This window comes from Amblyomma mixtum, chromosome 10 (genome assembly GCF_055824585.1).
Source record: "Amblyomma mixtum isolate Tamu chromosome 10, ASM5582458v1, whole genome shotgun sequence".
Classification (NCBI taxonomy): domain Eukaryota; kingdom Metazoa; phylum Arthropoda; class Arachnida; order Ixodida; family Ixodidae; genus Amblyomma; species Amblyomma mixtum.
In genome coordinates this window covers 168,422,285-168,435,798 of record NC_143021.1, presented here as the reverse complement: position 1 = coordinate 168,435,798, position 13,514 = coordinate 168,422,285, and the positions used below count along the sequence as shown (strand labels likewise).

At 52.6% G+C, this 13,514-nt stretch overlaps 1 protein-coding gene across 6 annotated transcripts in view; it reads right to left on the bottom strand.

Annotated features, from left to right (window-relative positions):
• Positions 1 to 13,514, bottom strand: part of LOC149327683 (V-type proton ATPase 116 kDa subunit a 1-like) — a 633,463-nt gene that overhangs the window by 298,617 nt on the left and 321,332 nt on the right. The gene's annotated exons all lie outside the window — the stretch shown is intronic.

Genomic DNA, 13,514 nt, shown 5'->3' with positions numbered 1-13,514 from the left:
CAACAATTTTAGAAATTTCTATAAACATGGCAATCAAGAAGAAAAAATCTTTTCAACAACACTCTGTCAGCAGTGTGGGACAGCAATAGTTATGGAAAAAAGAATACTGATCAGCTAGCTATGAATAAGCATCTGAGTACTCATTTGGGTCAGTGTAGTTTGGTGGTTGGGGCCGAAGACGAGTTCGTAGCCACGACCTCACATGCTTTCGAAACGAAGAAAAAATCGCTCTTTAAAGAAATGCCGCAGGTAGGGCAATAAATGACGTCTGCAAGAGCTCTCGTCCACGACAGCCTTCGGCAATCGCTGGCTGTAAGAGCGGACCTCTTTTACGGCCTCGTTACCTTTCTTTTAACTGCATCGGCTTGAGGATGCTGTCCGTGGCTCTCCGGGCTCCGCAGAACATCCTAGAAGCTACCTGCCGGCATGGCGCGCGCAGGCATACTCGAAAGTGCGGAGCATACCAAAGGGATTAACGGCAGGACGGGGTACCCTATGGGCGGTCCGCTATGGCGGGCCAAGAAAGGAGCGCGCAAGCGCGTAACGAAAGGCGGCTGTCGACAGTCATCTGCGTCGGAATGAACCCGATCCCCTGTCTCATCAATGGCTTCATAGGCGGAACTTCGAAAGGTACGCCTTTCGAGGCCTTCTGGCGACGCCTCCCCATTCCACCGTGCCGCGACCCCGACGCCTCCATCCGGCGTCCCCCGTCAGTATCCAGGGTGGCGGGTGCGCACTGACTCCCTGCCAGAGGAGAGGGAAGTCAGCAGAAAAAATAGCAAAGAAAAGGCCCTATTTATGGAAAGGGGTTTCATATGATTTCTTACTTTGCGGTTTTTGTGGGCTGAACGTTCCAAAGCGACTCAGACTATGGGGGACGCCGTAGTGAAGGGCTGCGGAAATTTACACCACCTCGGGTTCTTTAACTTGCGCGGACTTCGCACAGTAGACCGGCCTCTAGCGTTTCGCCTCAATCGAGATGCGACCGCCGCGGCTGGGATCGATCCCGCGTGTTTCGGCTCAGAAGCCACACACCATAACCACTGAGCAACCACGGCGGCTTATACCCATGTTACACGGCCAATTTCAATGGCTGTCGAGTCGGCAGCCTTCGAAATTCTCAATCGCTATCGGACTCAAAGAAGGTCCCTCGCTGCTGCATGGCGAATTGCAATGGCCATTGAAATGGTTCTCGCGTCTTACGCCAAGATCGTGTGGCGCCCCACGAGCTTGTTCGGCTTCGCGCAAATAACAAAAATATTTTTATAAAACCCAACTAAATGTAGAAATACTCTTTTTCTGGCGTCATATGAGGTTTTTAGTGAATATTAAAGGCCAGTTGCGTTGTCGTGAAACACTCTGCATTTTGTACTGCTGTCCCAATCTTGTAAGGCTCTGGCAACACTGACAACGCTGTCGTTTTGGGCTTCTGCGATGGAGAGCATAAAATTAATGCACTTTAAACCAGACTGATACAATTTTGAAACTATTATGCAAAAACTAATAATTTACTGCTTGCATTAAATTTTGAGCGAATAATGTTTGTCCACGCCTATGTATCGTGCACGAAACTGCGCTTTGGAGCCTTTCGAAGCAACGCTAGCAAGAATGGGCAACGCTCGGAGGCCCTCAAATGTCGATAGAGTTCCGCGTTGCTCCGTTGACTCGATAGACTATCGACTCGATGGTCATTCAAACTGCCCGTGTAGCAGCCCTCGATCGCCTTTGAGTCGATACACTATCAGTTCGTGGACATTCGAAACACCCGTGTGACAGGGGCACTAGCTTGTTTATATCAGCAGACTCCTGAGCCCACAGTGACCAACCATTAAGAGCTGAGGCCTCATTGCGAATTGAAGCCGCCGCGGTGATTATGGCTCCCGGCTGCGGACTCGAAAGACGCGTGTTCGATCCCGGCCGCGGCGATCGCATTGCGACGGAGTCATAATTGTAGAGACTCTGCGATGTCTCGGCACGTTAAAGATCTCCATATAGTTGAAATTATCTGGAGCCCTCCACTACGGAGTCCCTCATAGCCTGAGTTGCTGCGGGGCGTCAAACCCATACAACCACAACTAAACCTTATTGAATTTGTGAAAGCTAACCACATGTCTTATCGGCTCCGTCAAAATATTCTAGTCTCCAATAGCAAAACGGACATCTTTGACAACGCAGCTGAGAAAGTGTTTGAGCGTAAATATCAGCAGCTGCCAATTGCCCCACAGTAATCACCATCCGCCTCACTGCGCCCATTGCTAGGCAAAGGCTCTCCCATGTCTTCCACGCTTCCTCAATTGTTCCGTTGTTGGAAACCTCGTTGGAAACAACTCGGGTGTGCGGTTATGCTTTGTCCCTCCACGTACTAATTGATGTATGATCTCGATCGCGTGGTATTACAGTCCCTTCACAACGACATTTCATGTGACGCTCAATTCGCTAATATCACCCTACCACAACACCCCGAATTTGAATTTCGGTGATTTCAACTTTTCTTCCATAGTGTCACTGGTGATTGCAGTCCGGCGAACAAGAAAGCAGCGAGAATGACCTCTAAACGGAACTCTTTATTTGGGCTGACTTGCGCCCGCAAGGAACTGAATCACTCGGCGACGGCGTAGCAACAACCGTGCTGGGCGGTCGTCGAACAGATTGCCCGCCGCTCTCGGCCGTGCTCTTGCTAAAGCTGATAGCGAACTTTCCAGCTAAAGCATGGAAAGTTACTGGAGCACACTTGGAACGACGTAGAATCGGCGTCGCCTGGATGCGATCAATCGAGATAAATCTAGGCGCGTCTTGCATCACATACAAAGCGATAAAGCGGCGTGCCGGCCGCTTTGAGGAATGAACAAACAAACACGGCAAACATTCGCGGCATTACTATTAATGCCGTCATTGGAGCATAATGCGGCTACTAACAACTAAAACACATTGTGTAAAAATAAGCACCAAGGATGTAAACAGAACGTGCTTTAGCGCGCATAATAGGGCTTTAGACGGACGGCATGAACAACTTCTGGTCGCACGCGGCGTGGCTGGGCTGCAGTCATTTCGTCAGGTGTGACTTCATAGTCCAGTTCACGTAGCCGACGAACAACCTTGTACGGCCGAAATAGCGGCGCAAAAGGTTTTCGCTCAATCCGCGGGGGCGAATGGGTGTCCAAACCCAGACTCGGTCTCCTGGCTTATATTTCGCGCTGCGTCTTCGTAGGTTCTAGCGCCTGGCGTCGGTCCGCTGTTGGTCTTTGATCCGTAATCTGGCAAGACTTTGGGCTTCTGCGCGTTGAAGGTAGGCGGTGACCGTCGACGTTATCTTCTTCGGTAACATTGGGCAGCATGGTGTCTAGCGTGGTCGTGGTCTGCCTGTCATGGACGAATCCAAAAGGCGTCATCTGGGTGGTCTCCTGCACTGCGGTGTTGTAGGCGAAGACTACGTACGACAAGATGACATCCCAGATTTTCTGTTCGGCATCGACATACATGGCGAGCATATCGGCGATGGTTTTGTTGAGGCGCTCGGTCAGTCCATTGGCCTGCGGGTGGTATGCAGTTGTTCTCCAGTGGCTGGTTTGGCTATAATGGAGGATGGCTTGCGTCAGTTCCCCCGTGAATGGTGTTCCTCTGTCAGTGATGAGCACATCGGGGGCGCCGTGTCGCAGAAGAATGTTCTCCACGAAAAATTTGGCGACTTCTGCTGCTGTTACGTTCGGTAGGGCTATGGCCTCGGCGTAGCGGGTCAGGTAGTCGGTCGCTATAATGATCCACTTATTTCCAGACGTTGACTTCGGGAAAGGGCCAAGCAAGTCCATGCCGATCTGCTGAAAGGGCCTTGAGGGGGGTTCAATGGGGTTCAGAAATCCTGCTGGTTGGGTTGGAGGGGTCTTTCGTCGCTGACAATCTCGGCAGGTTTTCACATAATGTGCGACATCGGCAGACAGTCGGGGCCAGTAATACTTGTCTTGAATGCGGCGGAGGGTGCGAGAAAACCAGAGGTGTCGAGCTGTCGGCTCATCGTGTGAGGCCTGAAGAACTTCTCCGCGCAGACATACAGGTACAACAAGAAGGTAGGCTGTCTTGTTCGCTGAAAAGTTCGCGAGGACATCGTTCTCTAAAGAGAACGAAGACAATCCTCGCTTGAACGAGGCGGGGGGTGAAGAAACCTTGTCTTCCAAGTATTCGATGAGGCATTTTGTGTCGGAGTCCGAGCGTTGCTGTTGTGCAAAAGAGCTGGAGCTGATTGGGTCCCAGGAACGCGTTCTCATCGTCGTCCGGCGGCGGTGCATCTACAGGGGCTCGTGACAGGCAGTCGGCGTCAGAGTGCTTGCGTCCGGACTTGTAAACGACGGTTACATCAAACTCCTCTAGCCGCAGGCTCCATCGAGCGAGGCGGCGAGAGGGGTCCATCAAACTGGCGAGCCAGCACAGTGCGTGGTGATCACTGACCACCTTGACCGGTCGTCCGTACAGGTAGGGGCGGAATTTCGACGCAGCCCAGATGATGGCAAGGCACTCCTTCTCAGTTGTCCAATAATTAGCTTCGGCTTTGGACAAGGAACGGCTAGCGTACGCGATGACCTTCTCCACTCCGTCAATTTTCTGAACGAGGACAGCGTCTAGACCCACACTACTTGCGTCGGTATGAATTTCAGTCTCGGCGTTTTCATCGAAGTGCCCGAGGATCGGTGGGGACTGTAAACGACGCTGAAGTTCCTTGAAGGCTTCCACTTGCGGCGCTTCCCATTTAAATGGCACGTCTGCGTTTGTCAGGAGGGCCAGTGGCTTGGCGATGCGCGAAAAGTTCTTCACAAATCGTCGGTAGTACGCGCGCAGTCCGAGGAATCTGCGCACAGCTTTCTTATCGGGCGAGGGTGGAAACATTGCGATAGCAGCGGTTTTCTGCGGGTCTGGCTGTACTCCCTCCTTGCTAACGATGTGGCCTGGAAACCGCAGCTCTTCATAGGCAAAGTGGCACTTCTCTGCTTTCAAAGTTAGGCCGGACGATTTGATTGCGTCTAGTACTGTTCGAAGCCTTTTTAGGTGTTCCTGAAAGTTCGAGGCGAAGACAACGACGTCATCTAAATATACCAGACAAATCTGCCACTTCAGGACTGCCAGCACTGCGTCCATTGCGCTCTGAAATGTGGCTGGTGCGGAACAGGGACCAAATGGCATCACCTTGAACTCGAAGAGGCCATCTGGAGTGATGAATGCGGTCTTCTCGCGATCTCTTTCATCGACCTCAATTTGCCAGTAGCCGCTCTTGAGGTCCTTCGATGAGAAATACCTCGCGTTGCAGAGCCGGTCCAGTGTGTCGTCGATGCGAGGGAGGGGGTAGACGTCCTTCTTTGTGATTTTGTTCAAGCGCCGGTAATCAACGCAGAATCGAAGTGCACCGTTGTAAGGAGATAGCGCCACCCAGCGGCGTTCGTGAGGAGAAGAAGACAAAGCACGAGGAGCGCGTGCGGAGGGGAACGCGGGGCAGGTCGAAGAGGATTACGTGGCAGAGAAGAGAAGAGCGCGGTGGGCGACGGACGTGGACGAGTTCTGCTGGCTCCCCGAGTTCCGGGCTTGGGCCTTAGCCGCAGACGTCCGGGCCACCAGACCTGGACATCCATCGTCGAGAGCCTCAACCACCAGGCCCAGGCGCCACTCTTCTCCGTCCATCCGTCAGCTGCTCCACACAGGCCGCCTCTGGCGCCTACGTGACCTTTTTCCGGGATACCAGACCTGGGAACCGTGCCGGGAGCCCACGAACGCTGACGCTGCGGTAGCGTTTCATCGACGTTGGAACGCCAAGAGACTCCTTGACTGCCCGACACCCAGCCAGTCCTCCCCGCTCGTTGCTCGAATAAGACAAGTAGTGTGAACTTTCCTCTTTGACTCTTTTTCCTGCATTTATCATAAGCACTTTGTTCTGTTCCCCCGTGTGTTTTTCCCGTGTATTGTTGCATTGTTCTCTTGTTCCTTTCCTTTCTTCTCGCTCATATTGTAATTGGTTTCCTTTCCGTTAAAAGCCGCCTCGTTTATTGTTTGTACTTTGGTGTTTGTTGAAAATAAGACCTGCAATCATCTCACAGAGTCCTCACAAATTTGGCGTCCACTACGACAGGACGAGGTCGGTTATTATTTCTTTGCCTGTTGTGTTAATTTAGGCACAGTATGAGCGCGTCAGATTTGGTTACTTTAGGCGAGCGCATGGGCTTGTGCGGCGCGGAGTTACGAGCGTGGGTGGAGGACGAGCTTCGTAAGGCACGGGAAGAGAGAGGCGCTGAGCGTGAAGCTGCGAAGCAGAAATTGGAATTAGAGGCACGGAATTTAGAGGCTGAGCGTGAAGCTGCGAAGCAGAAATTGGATTTAGAGGCACGGAATTTAGAGACGGAGCGAGAGGCTGCGAAGGAACGCTTGGAGTTAGAGGCGCGGAACTTGCAGCTACAAATAAGGCTCATGGAGGGTGGCGCAAATCCTCCGAGTGACCGTGGAGAGCGTAGCGTCTCATCGACCAGCTCCATTAACCCGCACAGCCTCATACCACAGTTCAATGAAGCGCGGGATGACCTCGATGCCTACTTAAAGAGATTTGAGCATGTGGCCACGGGGCAGGGTTGGCCAAAAGAAAAGTGGGCAACGGCGTTGAGCTTGTGCCTTGGTGGCGAAGCACTTAGGGTCTTCGGTCGGCTCTCGCCTGAGGATTCCGTGGATTATGACAAAGCGAAGCTTGCCTTGCTTCAGAGGTTTAGGTTCACCGCGGAAGGTTACCGAGAGAAGTTTCGCCAGAGCAAGCCCCAGGATGGAGAAACGGCCTCGCAATATGCTGCCAGGTTGTTTAGCTTCTTTGACCGTTGGGTCGAGATGCGGGGTGAAGGCCGCACTTTTGAGGTGGTTCGCGAGATGGTCGTGAGCGAACAATTTCTGAACAACTGTCATTCTCGTTTAGCCCTTTTCTTACGAGAGCGGGAGGGCAAGACAGTTTCCAAGCTGGCGGAGGCTGCCGATCATTTTCTCGAAGCACAGCGGCAAAATAACTTGTTGTTCTTCAAAGAACAGGGGGAGCATACGATGAATAAAGCCAAGGACGAGGTTTCAGGTTCACAATCTCGCCTGCGGTGTTTTCTTTGCGAGAAGACTGGGCACAAGGCGGCGGATTGTCGGACGAAGCCAAAGCAATCGTATTGCACCTGGTGCCGCGAGGTAGGACATGATGCCCAGTCATGCAAAGCTAAGAGGCCAGGAGACCGTGAGGAGTCCGCCTGTTGCATGACATCTCGATATTCACATCCCGATAGCACTGCAGTGGTAACGCGCGTAGAGGGCCAGTTGGGGGAGATGGTCTGTCCTTCCAACCCGGTGGAAATTGCTATGCCCGTGACGCACGGTGAGGTGTTCGGCCAGTCTAGTTCGGTATTACGGGATACGGGCAGCACCGGCATTGTTGTGCGTGAGTCCCTTGTACCGGCAGCGGCGCTTACAGGGAAACAGGCTACATTATTCTTGGCCAATGGGACCCGTGTAGAAGTTCCGGAAGCGGAGGTGGTGATTTCCTCACCATACTTTTCGGGTAAGGCCATCGCGCGGTGTTTATCTACACCCCTGTACGACATCATAATAGGCAATGTCCCTGGCGCTAAACCTCCATTCTCGGTTGACCCGCCAGTTCTCACTGATCAGGCAGTTTCCCTTGCCATGACGGGTGCGGTCGATGTTCCTTCCCTTATGGTGACAGCAAAGGTTTCAGAGAGTAGTAAAAGCCCCACTCTGAACACACTCCACTTGTCACGGCCAGAGTTTCGCCTCAAACAGGAAGAAGACCCGACCTTAGAGGTGTGTCGCAGGAAGTTGGGGCAAATATTTCATGGCAAGGGACAGACCGCCCACTCCTTTGATACAGATGACGGTGTTCTTTTCCGGTCGTACCAAGTGTGTCCCGGCCAAGTCGTTGAGCAAGCGGTGGTACCGAAGGGCTTACGCACGCAAGTTCTTAAGTTGGCACATAAGAGTGCATTATCCGGCCATCATGGAATACGGCAAACAATAGCTAGGGTGCTCACTGAGTTTTACTGGCCCGGTGTACAGGCTGACATTAAGAGTTATGTCAGATCGTGTGACATGTGTCAGCAGACTGTGTCGAAGGCAAGGGAGAACAGAGTGAATAACATCATAGGACGGGAACATGTAAAATCATGGTGGAAACTGAGGTCGGTGTGGAGAAAACGGTTTCACAAAGGAAAACGGAAGTATTAGCCGGAAAAGTTCTCGCGACGGTGATGTGGTTTGATGGGAACAATGGAATACGGAAGAATGTAGCCCACACGTATTGTTGGAACTGTTTTTGTTTGTTCATGTTTGTTTTTGAGTGTCGGCTATCTACTTTTTATGTTTTCCGTGTTTCTTCGCCCTCTATGGACGCTTTACGTTGACTTTCCATGTGCTCTCTGTGCTGTGTGTGCGAAGGTCTGTGAACGCTTCGAACATTGACGACCGTCGTATTGTGTGTGGTGTGTAGTGTGCGCGCTGTGGTGCGGTGTTCTGTGTTGCGATCGTCGAACGCGTCTGGTGTCGCTCTCCTGAAGTTGAGTTCTTTCCCTTGGAAAAAACTTCCGAAGAGGGGGCCTTCTGTAAGGAGATAGCGCCACCCAGCGGCGTTCGTGAGGAGAAGAAGACAAAGCACGAGGAGCGCGTGCGGAGGGGAACGCGGGGCAGGTCGAAGAGGATTACGTGGCAGAGAAGAGAAGAGCGCGGTGGGCGACGGACGTGGACGAGTTCTGCTGGCTCCCCGAGTTCCGGGCTTGGGCCTTAGCCGCAGACGTCCGGGCCACCAGACCTGGACATCCATCGTCGAGAGCCTCAACCACCAGGCCCAGGCGCCACTCTTCTCCGTCCATCCGTCAGCTGCTCCACACAGGCCGCCTCTGGCGCCTACGTGACCTTTTTCCGGGATACCAGACCTGGGAACCGTGCCGGGAGCCCACGAACGCTGACGCTGCGGTAGCGTTTCATCGACGTTGGAACGCCAAGAGACTCCTTGACTGCCCGACACCCAGCCAGTCCTCCCCGCTCGTTGCTCGAATAAGACAAGTAGTGTGAACTTTCCTCTTTGACTCTTTTTCCTGCATTTATCATAAGCACTTTGTTCTGTTCCCCCGTGTGTTTTTCCCGTGTATTGTTGCATTGTTCTCTTGTTCCTTTCCTTTCTTCTCGCTCATATTGTAATTGGTTTCCTTTCCGTTAAAAGCCGCCTCGTTTATTGTTTGTACTTTGGTGTTTGTTGAAAATAAGACCTGCAATCATCTCACAGAGTCCTCACAAATTTGGCGTCCACTACGACAGGACGAGGTCGGTTATTATTTCTTTGCCTGTTGTGTTAATTTAGGCACAGTATGAGCGCGTCAGATTTGGTTACTTTAGGCGAGCGCATGGGCTTGTGCGGCGCGGAGTTACGAGCGTGGGTGGAGGACGAGCTTCGTAAGGCACGGGAAGAGAGAGGCGCTGAGCGTGAAGCTGCGAAGCAGAAATTGGAATTAGAGGCACGGAATTTAGAGGCTGAGCGTGAAGCTGCGAAGCAGAAATTGGATTTAGAGGCACGGAATTTAGAGACGGAGCGAGAGGCTGCGAAGGAACGCTTGGAGTTAGAGGCGCGGAACTTGCAGCTACAAATAAGGCTCATGGAGGGTGGCGCAAATCCTCCGAGTGACCGTGGAGAGCGTAGCGTCTCATCGACCAGCTCCATTAACCCGCACAGCCTCATACCACAGTTCAATGAAGCGCGGGATGACCTCGATGCCTACTTAAAGAGATTTGAGCATGTGGCCACGGGGCAGGGTTGGCCAAAAGAAAAGTGGGCAACGGCGTTGAGCTTGTGCCTTGGTGGCGAAGCACTTAGGGTCTTCGGTCGGCTCTCGCCTGAGGATTCCGTGGATTATGACAAAGCGAAGCTTGCCTTGCTTCAGAGGTTTAGGTTCACCGCGGAAGGTTACCGAGAGAAGTTTCGCCAGAGCAAGCCCCAGGATGGAGAAACGGCCTCGCAATATGCTGCCAGGTTGTTTAGCTTCTTTGACCGTTGGGTCGAGATGCGGGGTGAAGGCCGCACTTTTGAGGTGGTTCGCGAGATGGTCGTGAGCGAACAATTTCTGAACAACTGTCATTCTCGTTTAGCCCTTTTCTTACGAGAGCGGGAGGGCAAGACAGTTTCCAAGCTGGCGGAGGCTGCCGATCATTTTCTCGAAGCACAGCGGCAAAATAACTTGTTGTTCTTCAAAGAACAGGGGGAGCATACGATGAATAAAGCCAAGGACGAGGTTTCAGGTTCACAATCTCGCCTGCGGTGTTTTCTTTGCGAGAAGACTGGGCACAAGGCGGCGGATTGTCGGACGAAGCCAAAGCAATCGTATTGCACCTGGTGCCGCGAGGTAGGACATGATGCCCAGTCATGCAAAGCTAAGAGGCCAGGAGACCGTGAGGAGTCCGCCTGTTGCATGACATCTCGATATTCACATCCCGATAGCACTGCAGTGGTAACGCGCGTAGAGGGCCAGTTGGGGGAGATGGTCTGTCCTTCCAACCCGGTGGAAATTGCTATGCCCGTGACGCACGGTGAGGTGTTCGGCCAGTCTAGTTCGGTATTACGGGATACGGGCAGCACCGGCATTGTTGTGCGTGAGTCCCTTGTACCGGCAGCGGCGCTTACAGGGAAACAGGCTACATTATTCTTGGCCAATGGGACCCGTGTAGAAGTTCCGGAAGCGGAGGTGGTGATTTCCTCACCATACTTTTCGGGTAAGGCCATCGCGCGGTGTTTATCTACACCCCTGTACGACATCATAATAGGCAATGTCCCTGGCGCTAAACCTCCATTCTCGGTTGACCCGCCAGTTCTCACTGATCAGGCAGTTTCCCTTGCCATGACGGGTGCGGTCGATGTTCCTTCCCTTATGGTGACAGCAAAGGTTTCAGAGAGTAGTAAAAGCCCCACTCTGAACACACTCCACTTGTCACGGCCAGAGTTTCGCCTCAAACAGGAAGAAGACCCGACCTTAGAGGTGTGTCGCAGGAAGTTGGGGCAAATATTTCATGGCAAGGGACAGACCGCCCACTCCTTTGATACAGATGACGGTGTTCTTTTCCGGTCGTACCAAGTGTGTCCCGGCCAAGTCGTTGAGCAAGCGGTGGTACCGAAGGGCTTACGCACGCAAGTTCTTAAGTTGGCACATAAGAGTGCATTATCCGGCCATCATGGAATACGGCAAACAATAGCTAGGGTGCTCACTGAGTTTTACTGGCCCGGTGTACAGGCTGACATTAAGAGTTATGTCAGATCGTGTGACATGTGTCAGCAGACTGTGTCGAAGGCAAGGGAGAACAGAGTGAATAACATCATAGGACGGGAACATGTAAAATCATGGTGGAAACTGAGGTCGGTGTGGAGAAAACGGTTTCACAAAGGAAAACGGAAGTATTAGCCGGAAAAGTTCTCGCGACGGTGATGTGGTTTGATGGGAACAATGGAATACGGAAGAATGTAGCCCACACGTATTGTTGGAACTGTTTTTGTTTGTTCATGTTTGTTTTTGAGTGTCGGCTATCTACTTTTTATGTTTTCCGTGTTTCTTCGCCCTCTATGGACGCTTTACGTTGACTTTCCATGTGCTCTCTGTGCTGTGTGTGCGAAGGTCTGTGAACGCTTCGAACATTGACGACCGTCGTATTGTGTGTGGTGTGTAGTGTGCGCGCTGTGGTGCGGTGTTCTGTGTTGCGATCGTCGAACGCGTCTGGTGTCGCTCTCCTGAAGTTGAGTTCTTTCCCTTGGAAAAAACTTCCGAAGAGGGGGCCTTCTGTAAGGAGATAGCGCCACCCAGCGGCGTTCGTGAGGAGAAGAAGACAAAGCACGAGGAGCGCGTGCGGAGGGGAACGCGGGGCAGGTCGAAGAGGATTACGTGGCAGAGAAGAGAAGAGCGCGGTGGGCGACGGACGTGGACGAGTTCTGCTGGCTCCCCGAGTTCCGGGCTTGGGCCTTAGCCGCAGACGTCCGGGCCACCAGACCTGGACATCCATCGTCGAGAGCCTCAACCACCAGGCCCAGGCGCCACTCTTCTCCGTCCATCCGTCAGCTGCTCCACACAGGCCGCCTCTGGCGCCTACGTGACCTTTTTCCGGGATACCAGACCTGGGAACCGTGCCGGGAGCCCACGAACGCTGACGCTGCGGTAGCGTTTCATCGACGTTGGAACGCCAAGAGACTCCTTGACTGCCCGACACCCAGCCAGTCCTCCCCGCTCGTTGCTCGAATAAGACAAGTAGTGTGAACTTTCCTCTTTGACTCTTTTTCCTGCATTTATCATAAGCACTTTGTTCTGTTCCCCCGTGTGTTTTTCCCGTGTATTGTTGCATTGTTCTCTTGTTCCTTTCCTTTCTTCTCGCTCATATTGTAATTGGTTTCCTTTCCGTTAAAAGCCGCCTCGTTTATTGTTTGTACTTTGGTGTTTGTTGAAAATAAGACCTGCAATCATCTCACAGAGTCCTCACAAATTTGGCGTCCACTACGACAGGACGAGGTCGGTTATTATTTCTTTGCCTGTTGTGTTAATTTAGGCACAGTATGAGCGCGTCAGATTTGGTTACTTTAGGCGAGCGCATGGGCTTGTGCGGCGCGGAGTTACGAGCGTGGGTGGAGGACGAGCTTCGTAAGGCACGGGAAGAGAGAGGCGCTGAGCGTGAAGCTGCGAAGCAGAAATTGGAATTAGAGGCACGGAATTTAGAGGCTGAGCGTGAAGCTGCGAAGCAGAAATTGGATTTAGAGGCACGGAATTTAGAGACGGAGCGAGAGGCTGCGAAGGAACGCTTGGAGTTAGAGGCGCGGAACTTGCAGCTACAAATAAGGCTCATGGAGGGTGGCGCAAATCCTCCGAGTGACCGTGGAGAGCGTAGCGTCTCATCGACCAGCTCCATTAACCCGCACAGCCTCATACCACAGTTCAATGAAGCGCGGGATGACCTCGATGCCTACTTAAAGAGATTTGAGCATGTGGCCACGGGGCAGGGTTGGCCAAAAGAAAAGTGGGCAACGGCGTTGAGCTTGTGCCTTGGTGGCGAAGCACTTAGGGTCTTCGGTCGGCTCTCGCCTGAGGATTCCGTGGATTATGACAAAGCGAAGCTTGCCTTGCTTCAGAGGTTTAGGTTCACCGCGGAAGGTTACCGAGAGAAGTTTCGCCAGAGCAAGCCCCAGGATGGAGAAACGGCCTCGCAATATGCTGCCAGGTTGTTTAGCTTCTTTGACCGTTGGGTCGAGATGCGGGGTGAAGGCCGCACTTTTGAGGTGGTTCGCGAGATGGTCGTGAGCGAACAATTTCTGAACAACTGTCATTCTCGTTTAGCCCTTTTCTTACGAGAGCGGGAGGGCAAGACAGTTTCCAAGCTGGCGGAGGCTGCCGATCATTTTCTCGAAGCACAGCGGCAAAATAACTTGTTGTTCTTCAAAGAACAGGGGAAGCATACGATGAATAAAGCCAAGGACGAGGTTTCAGGTT